This window comes from Pongo abelii, chromosome 15, assembly GCF_028885655.2.
Source record: "Pongo abelii isolate AG06213 chromosome 15, NHGRI_mPonAbe1-v2.0_pri, whole genome shotgun sequence".
Taxonomy (NCBI): Eukaryota; Metazoa; Chordata; class Mammalia; order Primates; family Hominidae; genus Pongo; species Pongo abelii.
This window is the reverse complement of record NC_072000.2, coordinates 35,855,935-35,870,040: the sequence shown is the minus strand read 5'-3', so window position 1 is coordinate 35,870,040 and position 14,106 is coordinate 35,855,935. Positions and strand designations below refer to the sequence as shown.

General features: G+C 41.7%; 1 protein-coding gene and 2 non-coding genes across 7 annotated transcripts in view; 1 reads left to right on the top strand and 2 right to left on the bottom strand.

Moving 5' to 3' along the window:
- The window catches only part of AKAP6 (A-kinase anchoring protein 6), a 626,630-nt gene extending 614,831 nt beyond the window's left edge, over positions 1-11,799 (bottom strand). For 3 of the 5 annotated variants that reach the window (XM_054529989.2, XM_054529988.2, XM_024231972.3), the window contains exon 1: positions 9,398-9,573. The gene's annotated coding sequence lies outside the window, so the exon portion shown is untranslated. Of the gene's footprint in view, positions 1-9,397; positions 9,575-11,444 lie in introns of those variants that run through there. The other 2 variants (XM_054529991.2, XM_054529992.2) reach the window with 2 other exon arrangements.
- LOC112128974 (U6 spliceosomal RNA) lies at positions 9,851-9,957 on the top strand. Its single transcript, XR_002911404.3, has one exon. It is a non-coding gene; the product is annotated as a U6 spliceosomal RNA (small nuclear RNA).
- On the bottom strand, positions 10,969-11,075 carry LOC112128975 (U6 spliceosomal RNA). Its single transcript, XR_002911405.3, has one exon. It is a non-coding gene; the product is annotated as a U6 spliceosomal RNA (small nuclear RNA).
- Positions 11,800-14,106: the final 2,307 nt, after the last annotated feature.

Sequence of the window (14,106 nt, the reverse complement as noted above, 5' to 3'; positions counted from 1 at the left end):
CACCGCAAACCTTAAAATTGAAAAGTTTCCCACCGCAACAACAGCAATTTACACACCTGCTATGCTTTGCAATGTATAAGGCACAAGCGTTTCTCACAGATCTTTCTGTCAACCCTAAAAGGCAAGCAGGGTAGTTATTATCCCCATTTCACAAGAGAATGTGGGTTGTTCAAGGGCTGGGACTGCGGTTTGAACTCTGACCATCAGACCAAAATATCGTTCCATGACACCCAAAACACACAATTAATTAAAAAGAGATTTTTTTTCACTCTGTAAAAATAATTGGACAGGAAGATTTCATTAATAAATGTTTTCCTTGCAGTTAACACTATCAAATACGACAACAGGTGCAGCCTCAGTTTTTTTGGTAGATTGAAACTTAGACTTCCTGGGAAACAAAAACCTTCATGAGCTGTGTGAATGAACAGAGTTGATGGGGGGAGTGAAATCACAGCGTCAATAAAGAGATGTGAAATGCAAAGGCTTTATTGCACCTTGGGTCCTAGCATGAGAAATTAACTCCTACCCACCTTTACAACCCAGGAATATACAGAGCCATTCCTAGAAGCAGTGAGGCTGGTCCCTAGAGGCGATCGTGTGGGAGGGCCTAAACAGCCTCCAGGGGAAGAAGTGAGTGGAGGCTCATAATAGTGAGAGGTGACAGCGTGCTGGCAGTCCTCACAGCCCTCGCTCGCTCTCGGCACCTCCTCTGCCTGGGCTCCCACTTTGGCGGCACTTGAGGAGCCCTTCAGCCCACCGCTGCATTGTGGGAGCCCCTTTCAGGGCTGGCCAAGGCCAGAGCCCACTCCCTCAGCTTGCAGTGAGGTGTGGAGGGAGAGGCGCGATCGGGAACCGGGGCTGTGCGCGGAGCTTGCGGGCCAGCTGTAGCTGCGGGTGGGCGTGGGCTTGGCGGGCCCGGCACTCAGAGCAGCCGGCTGGCCCTGCAGGCCCCGGGCAATGAGGGACTTAGCACCCGGGACAGCGGCTGCGGAGGGTGTACTGGGTCCCCCAGCAGTGCCAGCCCACCTGCGCTGCACTCGATTTCTCGCTGGGCCTTAGCTGCCTTCCCGCGGGGCAGGCCTTGGGACTGCAGCCCGCCATTCCTGAGCCTTCCCACGCCTTCGTGGGCTCCTGTGCAGCCTGAGCCTCACCAACGAGCGCCACCCCCTGCTCCACCGCGCCCAGTCCCAACGACCACCCAAGGACTGAGGAGTGGGAGCGCATGGTGAGGGACTGGCAGGCAGCTCCACCTGCAGCCCCAGTGGGGGATCCACTGGGTGAGGCCAGCTGGGCTCCTGAGTCTGGTGGGGCCTTGGAAAACCTTTATGTTTAGCTCAGGGATTATAAATACACCAATCAGCACTCTGTATCTAGCTCAAGGTTTGTAAACACACCAATCAGCACCCTGTCTCTAGCTCAGGGTTTGTGAGTGCACCAATCCATACTCTGTATCTAGCTACTCTGGTGGGGCCTTGGAGAACCTTTGTGTCCATACTCTGTATCTAACTAATCTGGTGGGGAGGTGGAAAACCTTTGTGTCTAGCTCAGGGATTGTAAACGCACCAATCAGCGCCCTGTCAAAACAGACCACTTGGCTCTACCAATCAGCAGGACGTGGGTGGGGCCAGATAAGAGAATAAAAGCAGGCTGCCCCAGCCAGCAGTGGCAATCCGCTCCGATCCCCTTCCACACTGTGGAAGCTTTGTTCTTTCACTCCTTGCAATAAATCTTGCTACTGCTCACTCTTTGGGTCCACACAGCTTTTATGAGCTGTAACACTCACGGTGAAGTTCTGCAGCTTCACTCCTGAAGCCAGCAAGACCACAAGCCCACCAGGAGGAATGAACAACTCCAGACGCGCTGCCTTAAGAGCTGTAACACCGCGAGGGTCTGCGGCTTCATTCTTGAAGTCAGCGAGACCAAGAACCCACCAATTCCGGACACAATAGGAGTCCAGGGGTGTTTGTCACTCAGACCCACTATTCTAGAATGATTCAGGTTAAACCTAGCTAGAGTAGAAGTGGCTAAAATTAAAAAGTTAATTACAGGCCGGGCGTGGTGGCTCATGCCTGTAATCCCAGCACTTTGGGAGGCCGAGGCGGGCGGATCATGAGGTCAGGAGATCAAGACCATCCTGGCTAACACGGGGAAACCCTGTCTCTACTAAAAATACAAAAAAATTAGCCGGGTATGATGGCGGGCGCCTGTAGTCCCAGCTACTCGGGAGGCTGAGGCAGGAGAATGGCATGAACCCAGGAGGCGGAGCTTGCAGTTAGCTGAGATCACACCACTGCACTCCAGCCTGGGTGACAGAGCAAGACTCCGTCTCAAAAAAAAAAAGTTAATTTCAAAGAACAATCTCATTAATAGCTTCCTAAGACCCTGAGAACCCAAGACAACATTGTTTTGTGATACTGATTGCGCTGAAGAGCAGCATGAGAAGACACCACGGTGTAGAAGTTATTTCTGAAATCACCCCCATTGTGAGCAGAGCCTGTCTTACCATGAAGTAAGTGAGGTAGCGTCATGGAAAGATGTTGTTACAGTTGTGTGACTTTATTATGCATTAATTCATTCAGAAAGTATTGAGGTCAGACTTTGTGACAGGCATTGCTGTAGACAGTTGGAATACAGCAATAAATAGAACAGATGAAGTCTTGCTCTTTGGAAATGTTATTCTAGTTGGGGAAGACAGAAAGCAAGCAAAGAAATACGTGTGTGATGAAAGAAGCTGCCATGAAAAAAGTAAAGCAATAAAGGGAATGTGACTTGGCAAAATACAAGTTGTGTTTCTGCTTTAAATCTGTTTTTATAAATCATTGAAAATCCATTTGAATAATCTTAGTAGTTGTGAATGTTGAGGATCATTTCATAATGATAACAGAATCAACTCATCAAGAAGACACAGCAATCCTAAATATGTATGTAATAGGAGAACTTCAAAATACATGAAGAAAAAAATGTCAGAACTGAAAGGTCAGATTGAGAACTCTGGAATTACAGCTAGAAATTTAAACAGTCCTCTCTGAATAACTGATGAAAGATATACAGAAAGTAAGTAAGGATATGCATGATTTGAACATTATCAACTAAGTTGGCTAAATAACCCATGTGACAAAGAAAAATATTTAAAAATATAAACACAGTACAATAAAATTTGTAGGATTCAGCTAAAGTAGTGCCTAGAAAGAAATGTATGGCTTTAAATGTTTGTATTAGGAAAGAAAAAAGGTCTAAAATTAACAATCTAAACTTCTACCATAAGAAACTAGAGAAAGAAGAGGCAATTAAACCAAGAGTAAACAAAAGGGAGGAAATAATAAAGAGCAGAAATCAACAGAAAATGAACAATTCTATTTTGGGTTTCCAAAAAACCCAAAAACTGGTTTTTCAAAAAATGTAATAAAACTGATAAATTTCTGGCCAGATGGATCAAGAAAATAAGAGAGAAAATACAAAATACCAACATCGGCAATGAAAGAGACCACACTACATATACTACAAAGATTAAAAGAAAATAAGGTAATATGAAAAATTTCATGCTGCTACTTTAGGACAAAACTACTCTTTTCCTTGAAAAAAACAGAAGCATATACAGAGTTATATTTCTCTGAAATAGCTGTTTCTAAGTGTAGTCAACCATGTAACTATCACTTTTAACCACAGTAACTTCTATTTTGCAGAGAAAAGTGGGGGGCTGGATAATTGTGAACTGTCACAACCCAGCATTTTATCAGATTAGCAGAGGTCGTCAATATGCATAACACAACTTTCTACAGTGGCTAATATCCCTAATACAACTTCTCAAAGTGGCAAAAATAAACACGTTCCTTAATATGACCCAAAGAGATAGCCTGTCTATAGCATTTAAAAATAAAAAGCCAAGTAAAGCTATAATTATGCTTAATAACTAATATTTTAATCGTTACTTAGAAATTATCTAGATATGCACTGATTTTTCCATTAATTTAGCCCAATTTAAAACCAATCCAAGACTTTAATTTACCTAGATCTCGGAAACTTATCTTCAATCTGACATGCTACAGACCAATGACTAACGAAAAGTTCACCAAAACAAGTATGCAACTTGGTCAAACACAAATTTACATTTTTCATAAGCAAGTATTAAGTAGAAGTAATGCAAGCTTATTTGATCAGTAAACCTGCATACACTTAGAAAAACATACCCAGGCACAATAAAAATCTACACTTGTATTATATATAACACTGATAAGTCAAAGAAGACACAGCTGTTTTTACTAAACCAAATTAATACAACAGTCTAGTTTACCAAAGATTTGCCTAAATTATGTGAATTTGAATTCTTAAAATGTTCCTAAGCTGGTTGCTTTTGGAATACTTTTTAAATATAGCACATTGAAATTTTTAGAAATTCCATTTCTTGTTTTCTGGGAATTATTGGCATACTATGCTTATGTAAGCATTTATTCATCTCTTAAACCAGCAGTCTCCAACTTTTTTGGCACCAGGGACTGGTTTCCTGGAAGACAAATTTTCCCTGGGGTTGGCGGGATAGACGGTTTGGAGATGAAACTGTTCCACCTCAGATCATCAGGCATTAGATTCCCATAAGGAAGGTGCAACCTAGATCCCTCACAATCACAGTTCACAATAGGGTTTGTACACCTATGAGAATCTAATGCTGCTGCTAATCTGCCAGGAGGCAGAGCGCAGGTTGCAATGCTCGCATACCCTCCGCTCACCTCCTGCTGTGTGGCCGGGTTCTGAACAGGTCACAGACGGGTACCAGTCCATTGCCTGGGGGTTGGGGACCTTTGTCTTAAATCAATCAGAACCGGACTCCTTTAATGTAGGAGATTTCATAATCTAAGTTGTTAACACCCTCTGGATTTAGGAAAGCATTACACATTCATATAATGAGATAAAGACTTTTCTGAATTACAAACATGCAGACATAGAGTTTATAGCTTTAATTCTAAAATTTCACTCATGGGTCAAGAATAAACACAGAAGCACAAAAAAAAATTACCAATTCAGATATCAAAGAGCTGTTCCCCTTCTTGATGGGCACAATATTCTTAATTGATTCGAGCCCAAAATGGACAAAAGGCTTATAAACAAGACTAATAAACTAATTTCTCTGTAGTCTGTCACCCAACAGAGACTAGATCTCTACAAATATTAATCCATTCACAGAGCTTACCAAATGATTAGACCATGACACCAAATTCCCAATCATTGTTTCCACCCAGTACAGCAGACACACTGGCTGGAAGCAAAACAAAGACAAACCACAAACTTAATAGAAAAAAATATTAAAATTAGAAAAACAGAGTCACCAAAGTTCCATTGTCATTTGGCAGCCAAGAAAAAAATGTGTTTGGGCTTTAAGCAGCCCACAAGCTAGTCTGGTGAAATGTATATCTGGTTTTGCTAGATGAATCCAATAGACATTGGAAGACCTCCAAACTTTTAAAAAGACAATTTTTTTAAAAAGTGGATAAAATCATGCCTCTCATACAGATAAAAAATGAACACGTTAAAGATTTTATTTATCATGAATCAATGCAGAAACACAGGAGATGTTACAACCAGTTCAAAAGAGAAATAAAAAAATTATGTGGAATAAAGGAAGGTTGAATGTGCAAATGGAAGCAAAACTGGGTTCTTCCACAGTGGTGAAGAGAAGTCAATTGAACTTCCAGTCAGGAGAGAATTTGCACAGCTATAAACAGAAATTATTAACTGCCATCACTTATCTACAATCTACAGAGTTGTAAAATAGCTTCCATAGAATGTGAATCAGATTTTGTATTTTCCAGACAATCCAGTTTTCTACCTGGGCACAAGTGTTTTTTCCATACAAATAACATCTATTTGTAAATAACATTTTTCTGAAATAACATTTCAGAAAAGTGGATGAGTGTATATAGAGTTAAATTTGTAGTAATTACAAGAAATTAAGAAGTTCCTCTCTGACATGGTTTTTTCCCTACCATAAAACAGAACATGAGGTTTACACATCTTCTACACATTAGGGAACTGGTTGCCGTGAAAGGGCTCCAAGCACCAAAATATCTCACATCAGCTTTACCAGAGTGACTTTCTCATTTCATTAAAAGTAGCCATTAAAACACAGGTCATATGGGTGATATGCCAGTGATCCTCTGAATACACTGGCATAAGTCAATCCTCTGGAAACTGTAAGAAGTTAGGTCTGGGAATCTATCACTAAGAAAGCTTGAGAAATACTGTTCTAGTATATTTTAGTTTGTGGAGTTAGTTAGCAGAGCCCTGAAGAAATAAAACCCAGACTTGTGAGTCTTTAAATATCCTTGCAATTGTAAGTGGGACATTTAGGAGGAGTCTTGGGGAGCCAGTAGGTGCATTATGAGGGAAGGAAGTATGGCCATAAAAGGAAGCCAGTAGCAAAGAAAGGGGCCTGGTGGGGAACTCGAAACAAGCTTCACCTGATGTAGTGTGTCTGATGGAAAAGAAAGGAGAAGAGAGGAAAGAAAGAAGGGTGCTGACAAGCCCAAAGAAGATCTTATAAAGGCTGAGAGCTCACAGGAGGCGTGGAGAGAAAGAGAGAGGCAGAGAATGCAAAAAGATATCTCACAGACACCCCGGCCGTACTCAGGACAATTAAATCAGAATCTCTTTCCAGGCACATGGTGTGCACCTGTAAACCTAGCTACTTGAGAGGCTGAGGCAGGAGGATCATTTGAACCCAGGAGTTCCAGATCAGCCTAAGCAACCTAGTGAAGACCCTGTCTAAAAACAACAAAAATAACAAAGTCAGAATCTCCAGGGGAGGACTCAGTCACTCTTATCTTTAAAAGCTCTTGTGATTGCGACCTGCAGCCCGGGTTGATAACCTTTGTTCCCCACCTGGAGTTCACCAATTTCACACCAGGTGACGCTGGTTGTTGCTGTGGTTCTAAATGACTCATCTGTTCCTTGCTAAAGAGGATGTGAGGATTTAGGATGACTTTCTTCTTCTTTTTAATTAGAGCAAAATTCCTAAAGAGGAAATGACCTGTGGTTTTTGACTTTCAATTGTGTCACATCACCAAATGTGGCCTTTCTGTGAGTAAAAAGAAAAAGAACAAGGTCAGCTTTCTACTTAGTGTGTGCTGTCTTGTTTTGCAGTCAAATGAGCAGAACTCAGAAATATAATTGTAAAATGGCAGGCTTGAGGTCTTTATCTTTTTCTTTGTAGTTTACTGCAAATAGTATGACCTAGTAATACTACAAGTGGCGCGGTGAAAACAGCAATGAATTCGGCATCAGAAGATGGTAGGACCAGTGGCCAATCTTGCCCAGGGAGATCACTACACTTATATCAGCCTCAGTTTCCTCTTCCAAAAAATAAGATACATCTCTTTGGATCTAAAATGTCATTGATTGCGAAATGCACCATAGTTTTACATGTCACAAAGGAAAGGTAGTTGTTTTAGTTAATGTAAATAGTTAAAATTATTATGTTTATTGATGAGTTCAAATGTTCCAGAATATAAAAATAAAACATTTGTCTCACTGAAAAAATCCTTTAAATAAATTTCTTAAAGCCAATTTGTTAATAATTCCTATTAAGTAAGACTCATGGTGGGAGGAACGCGGTGGCTCACGCCTGTAATCCCAGCATTTTGGGAAGCTGAGGCAGGTGGATCACCTGAGGTCAGGAGTTTGAGACCAGCCTGGCCAACACGGTGAAACCCCGTCTCTACTAAAAATACACAGCCGGGGCGTGGTGGCGCATGCCTGTAGTCCCAGCTACTTGGGAAGCTGAGGCAGGAGAATCACTTGAACCTGGGAAGCGGAGGTTGAAGTGAGCCGAGATCACACCGCTGCACTCCACCCTGGTTGCCAGAGTGAGACTCCGTCTCAAAAAAAAAAAAGACTCATCGTTCTCAAATGAGTCAAATCATACAAAATATTATTTAATTAAATAGCCACCTACCTCATAACTTTCCTATAAGGATGTGATAAAGAACACCATTTCCTCCTAAAAAAAAAAACTTGATTGGAAATTCGTATATGCTTAACAACGGGTACTAACACTAGAATTGTTTTTGTCAAAATGCAAATACGGGATCTTAAATATTTTTGAGTTTAGCGGAAGCCAATAATGTTTTAATGTTGCACATGTGCAGTGTGAAGACATGCTAAACTCAAAAATGTTTAAGATCTCATACTTGCATTTGGCAAAAACAACTTTAATCTAGCCTAATAAAAGTAATTTGTTAGAACAAGTAACCAAACAACTATGGAAAGCACCTGGTCATGGGATCAAATGATCCAGAGACTCAAATGACATCAACACTCTTTCCTAATTTCTTTCCCTGATCTTATTATTCTCTCAATTCTCTTCCATGGGATACAGAACTTGGCCACCATAGGCCAGGGGTTACATCCTTATAACTCACAAGTAAACTTATAACTCACAAACTCACAACGTTTGTTTATAAACACTGGTTAATGGGTACAAAGGTACAATTGAAGAGGGAAAAAATTCTGATTCTCTATTGCACGGTAGGGTGAAAATGGTTAACAGTAAAATTTTGTATACCACAAAATAACTAGAAGAGAGGTTACTGAATGTTCTCACCACAAAGAAAGGATAAATGCATGAGATGGTGGATACACTACCTTGATTGGATCATTATACAACATAGATATGTATCAAAACATCAAACTGCACCCCATAAATATGTACAATTACAACGTGTCCTCAAAACAAAACAAAAAGCAAGCAAACCACCAGACCAGACATTCTATTTGGATTGTTCATGGGTGTATCCTAAAATCATTAAAGGAAAGATTTCTGGGAGACTTTATAGTGTGAGGGGTCAGACGGCTGACCCCACCTGCACCCACAGGTCAGGGGTAGGCATCACTCACACCGGGACAGCGAGCGGATACACGACTCTTGCTGAGGTGCAGTAAGCACGCACCCTACCACTGTGTTTGAAGCCGTGCGGGCTTCAAAACAAAACACAACACAACTGAACCAGAGTTAATGAGTCCATTACCCCTAACTATAAATTTTCAAGAAACACGGAGGCTAGAGAAACAAACGACACCATCAGTAAGTAATGGGCCAAATCCCAAGATCTGCGAAATTCCACACGGCAAATATCCCTCAGTATATGAATGACATGAAGAAAAACGAGGCGAGGGCAATTAGAGGACAATAGAGACCCAGGGTCGTAACAACCGAATACGACGTGGGACCTTGCTTGGATCTCTACAATTCGACTGTAATAAGGAATTTCTGAAATAAGGAAATTTGAAGTAGACTGAATATTAGGTGCTATGAAGGAATTACCTTAACTTTTCTAGGTGTGATAATGGTCGGTTAATTACTTTTTTTAAAAAATTACTCATCAGAGGAAGTTAATGGTGAAACGACCTGTTCTAAAGGTGTCGCGCCGACCCCGGGCCGGCCCTCTCGGTGCCGCAGCAGCCTCGTTATCAGGGTGTCTCCAGCTCGCCTGGGCGCTGGACCCCGCCGCGCGCTCAGAAGCTGCCGCAGCATTGGTAGCTCCCAGCATGCTCCGCGGGCTGAGCTCCGCGGCACGAGAACTCAAAGCCCCGGGCCTGGGTCCCACGCGGGGCCCCTTACCCAAGGTGCCCCGGGTGCTCATTTGCATGTCCCACCCAACAGGTAAACCTGACAGGTCGTCGCGGCCAGGTAAGGCCTGGCGGTCACAGCACCAAAAGTACGAGCCTTGTGATGAGTTCCGTTGCATGAAATTCTCCTAAAGGCTCCAAGATGGACAGGAAAGCGCGCAGTTCGGTCACCGTAAGTAAAACAGGTGAAAGACTCCCGTGCCTTATAAGGCTTGTAACCAGACCTAGTTGCGTGCTTGCTTCGGCAGCACATATACTAAAATTGGAACGATACAGAGAAGATTAGCATGGCCCCTGCGCAAGGATGACACGCAAATTCGTGAAGCGTTCCATATTTTCCGCGGTTCAACGAAGGTTGTTGGACAGGATACGGTGGTGCTCGTAGAGGTTGGTCAAAGGTCTCTCTGGGTCTACGTTTTCCTGCTGGCGAACTTGGCCCACTGGACACCTACGATGCTGTTTGGGCCTCCTACCAGTCCTGTCGCCCAGTGGGCTCACTTTCTCGACAGCCTCCATCTTCAAGGCGCCTAGTCACGTTACTATTAAGTTACCTAGGTGATCCTTGTATCTGCGTCCAAATACTTGTTTTCATTGATTAAAATATGCTTTCAGGCTGGGCAATGAACATTCCTCCCAATCAAATTTCCCATCACAGAATCTGTCCGATTTATGTAAACCGGCCCTAAGTACTTCTTAGAGGATACATGAAAACAGAAGACTCGTGAAAACAGATCCAGATGGGCTTGCTACTTGTGGCCAGTATTCAAATGGGTCCTGGAGCTCTTGAATCTATATGCAAAGACCAACATTGATTTCGAATAATACCAGCCCTTAGTAACATTCCTTTCCTTTGTGCAGCTCGCAGCCTAAGAGAAAGAGGTGTAAGCACTCAGGTCTAAGATGATGGAGAATGGCACAAAGTAGGCGCAAGAAATGAGCGCTAATGTTGCCTTCCTTTAGTAGAGATTTATTAGTTTAGGAAAGATTTAGTAAGGATTTATTGAACAATTCATATGCCAGTTGGTCTTCTATTGAACAAAAGCCAAACAAGCTGGGGCTCTGGAGTTTGTGTTGTCTGGTGAGACAAGACCGTAAGTCTATTTCAGAATGAAAAGTTCAATGAAGAAGGCACAAGGTGACCTTTCTCCATTTCCAAAATGCGTATTAACGATCTATTCGCACACAACATTCTACGGGTGACTCTGCTCCGTTCCCACTTCATAAATTTCACAAATTTTTTTTTTAATGAAAACCACAATTTCGTCATTGGGTACTACCTGTTTTGGCTTAGATTCACACTATTTCCTTAGTGCTAATTAGCAGATACTGAAATAATCTTGACAGACTGCGCAAAATATGGAACGCTTCACGAATTTGCGTGTCATCCTTGCGCAGGGGCCATGCTAATCTTCTCTGTATCGTTCCAATTTTAGTATATGTGCTGCCGAAGCAAGCACGCAACTAGGTCTGGCTACAAGCCTTATAAGGCACGGGAGTCTTTCACCTGTTTTACTTACGGTGACCGAACTGCGCGCTTTCCTGTCCATCTTGGAGCCTTTAGGAGAATTTCATGCAACGGAACTCATCACAAGGCTCGTACTTTTGGTGCTCTGACCGCCAGGCCGTACCTGACCGCGATTGACCTGTCAGGTTTACCTGTTGGGTGGGACATGCAAATGAGCGCCCGGGGCACCCTGGGTAAGGGGCCCCGCGTGGGACCCAGGCCCGGGGCTTTGAGTTCTCATGCCGCGGACTTCAGCCCGCGGAGCATGCCGGGAGTCTGGCAGTCCGTGCGGCAGCAGTGGAGCGCGGAGGATAGGGCTGACCTGGAGCGTTTGGCGTCTCTCCGAAGCCTCTCTCAGAGCTGGGGAGGCGGTGGGCCCGCTAAGTCATTAGGTCGAGTAGGGATCTTCCCCAAAACATGGAAGTTTTCACCGCTATTTCGCTGGTGACATGGGGGCATTGTGCTAACAGACTTTGCTGAAGTGAACCCACAGTTCAACTCTCCGGGAGAGTCACTGCAACGATTCGATCACTCAGTTCTGGAGCGGTCGGCACCACATTCTAAGTTGCCGTGGACTCCACTGGCATCTGCGTGACTATCTCCGGCCGGTGTGAATAGGCCCCCGTTGGGTCGGGGAGTGAGGACCTTGGACAGGGCGGCCATACCCCTCTCGTACAGCAGCTCCTCTGTCTATTCTGCGCAGGCGCTTCTGGGGTCACGGACGGAGGAGCCCGGGCGAGTAGCCACGCCCCTTCACAGGTGTCTTCCCTCGACCGCTACTTTCGCCCCTGGCAGACAAACACAGGAACGCTAAAAAACAGGCTGAGAGGTGGATTTGAGGAATTACATCGTTCACTTAGAGTTGAACTGGAGAAGCATTCTTGTACGTCCTTATACCTCCCTGCACTCTCATCCTAACCGTGTTAGGATACAAACGTACAGGACAGACCTACCCGCAAGAAATACTGTTAAGAGTTAAATATTCTGATTTTTAACTACAGCGAAAATCGTACTGTTCAAGTCATATCTCTGAGCGTTGTGAGATGAGAGCCAAAGATCAAAGCCTTTGGTATTTATTTGGTTACAGTATTTCATACATTGAAGTAAGTAAAGGGCAAATGTTTGCCTGTGTTGCGTTAAAACGGCACGTTGAATGAGGAATATGGCACATTTACCAATAACTGGGGTTATGCTTTTTTTCCTTCCTGTGGTCGTTTTACCCCTTCCTATAACAATATTTTGAAGTAAAAACCTACTAAAAATCAGTAATTGAGAACAATTTTAATTGGTATCCAATTTTCTGACGTACCAAAAGAAAATAGTGTGAAATCATATACGAGTTTCTGGTATTGCTGAGCCAAAAACAGAAAAAGGAACAGAAAGTTAAGCCCACAGGAATTATTACTAAACCTATCCTTTTCTGTGTTTGTGGTTATAATTCTTTTCTTTCACAGCTTTTGAAAAGTAATAGAAACACTATGTTCTTTCTCCCCTCAAAGAAATTAGGCAAAAACGACATTCCTGTTGAGTTAAATTGTCCAATTACAAATAAAATGTGCTTTGATATATTTCTTCTAACGCCCTGTCTTTCCAATAAGCTATTTCTGCTTTGTGACTTCAAAGCTAGGAAGCAGTAAATTGATGTTCAATTTTATGATTGAAGAAGTATATCAAAATTCTTTCATGTTCTCTCTTAAAAACCTTACAACTCATCAGTTTATTAAAGGATACATGGTTAGAAGAATCTATAGAAGGACGATCAGAGTTACAGGGTCATGAACTTGATGTCTCTGCAAGCTATATGCGCCTTCAGAGTTAGGCTGCATTCCCAGATGACGACTTATAAACTCTTTCCATTCTGAAAAGAGGGAGAAGACTTAGCACATACAAGAAAAAGAAATGTTTGAAGGTTGGCAGGAGATAAATCCATTAGGGGAAAAAAATCTTTATAAACGGTTGTAGGCCTGGTGAGGTCCCAGAGTTTTGTGAGGCCAAGGTGGGAGGATCCCTTGAGACCAAGTGTTCAAAACCAACTGGGAAACTTAGTGAGACCCCAGCCTCCCTATCTCCCTCTATATATAGCTATATCTATATCTATCTATATATAGATAGATAGATATAAATATAAATATATATTATATATTTACATAGATATATTTATATATATAATCTAGATATATATTATATAGATATATAGATTATATATTATATACATAATCTATATATTATATAGATATATCTAGATTATATATTTATAGCTAGATATATATTATATATATTTATAGCTAGATATATATCTAGATATAGCTAGATATAATATTTAGATATATAAAATATATATTATATATATCTAGATATAAATATAGATATATCTATAAAATATATATCTAGATATATCTATAAAATATATATCTAGATATATCTATATTTATATCTAGATATATATATCTTCAGGTATATACACCCAGTATATATCTCTCTATATATATATGAATATACACCCAGTATATCTACATATTTATATAGAGGTATATACTGGGTATATATACCTGAACATTACCTGAAGTTAGTTTAATTATTAAGATGATTTTTAAGCTATTTTTAAACTTTCAGTCTTGAATTTATAGTTAGACCATTGGAGATAAAGAAGAAACAAGGCTTCTCATTATGTTTTATTTATATCTGTGTGGGACTCTGTATACTGCGTGTATATGTATATATATATATATATACATACACACTCGGCCCAGTGGCATGCTCCTATAGTCCTAGCTATTTGTGAGGCTGAGGATAGCTTTAGCCCAGGAATTAAACGCTGCAGTGAACTATGATCAAACTGCTACACTCCAGCCTGGGTGACAGAGTGAGAACCCTGCCAATAAAAATAAAAATAAAAATAAACTAAGTTGTTTTAAATGCTCAGATGTGTACAGAAATACTAAGAAAACGTAATTTTAGAGTTATGGCGTTACTGAACAATGTAA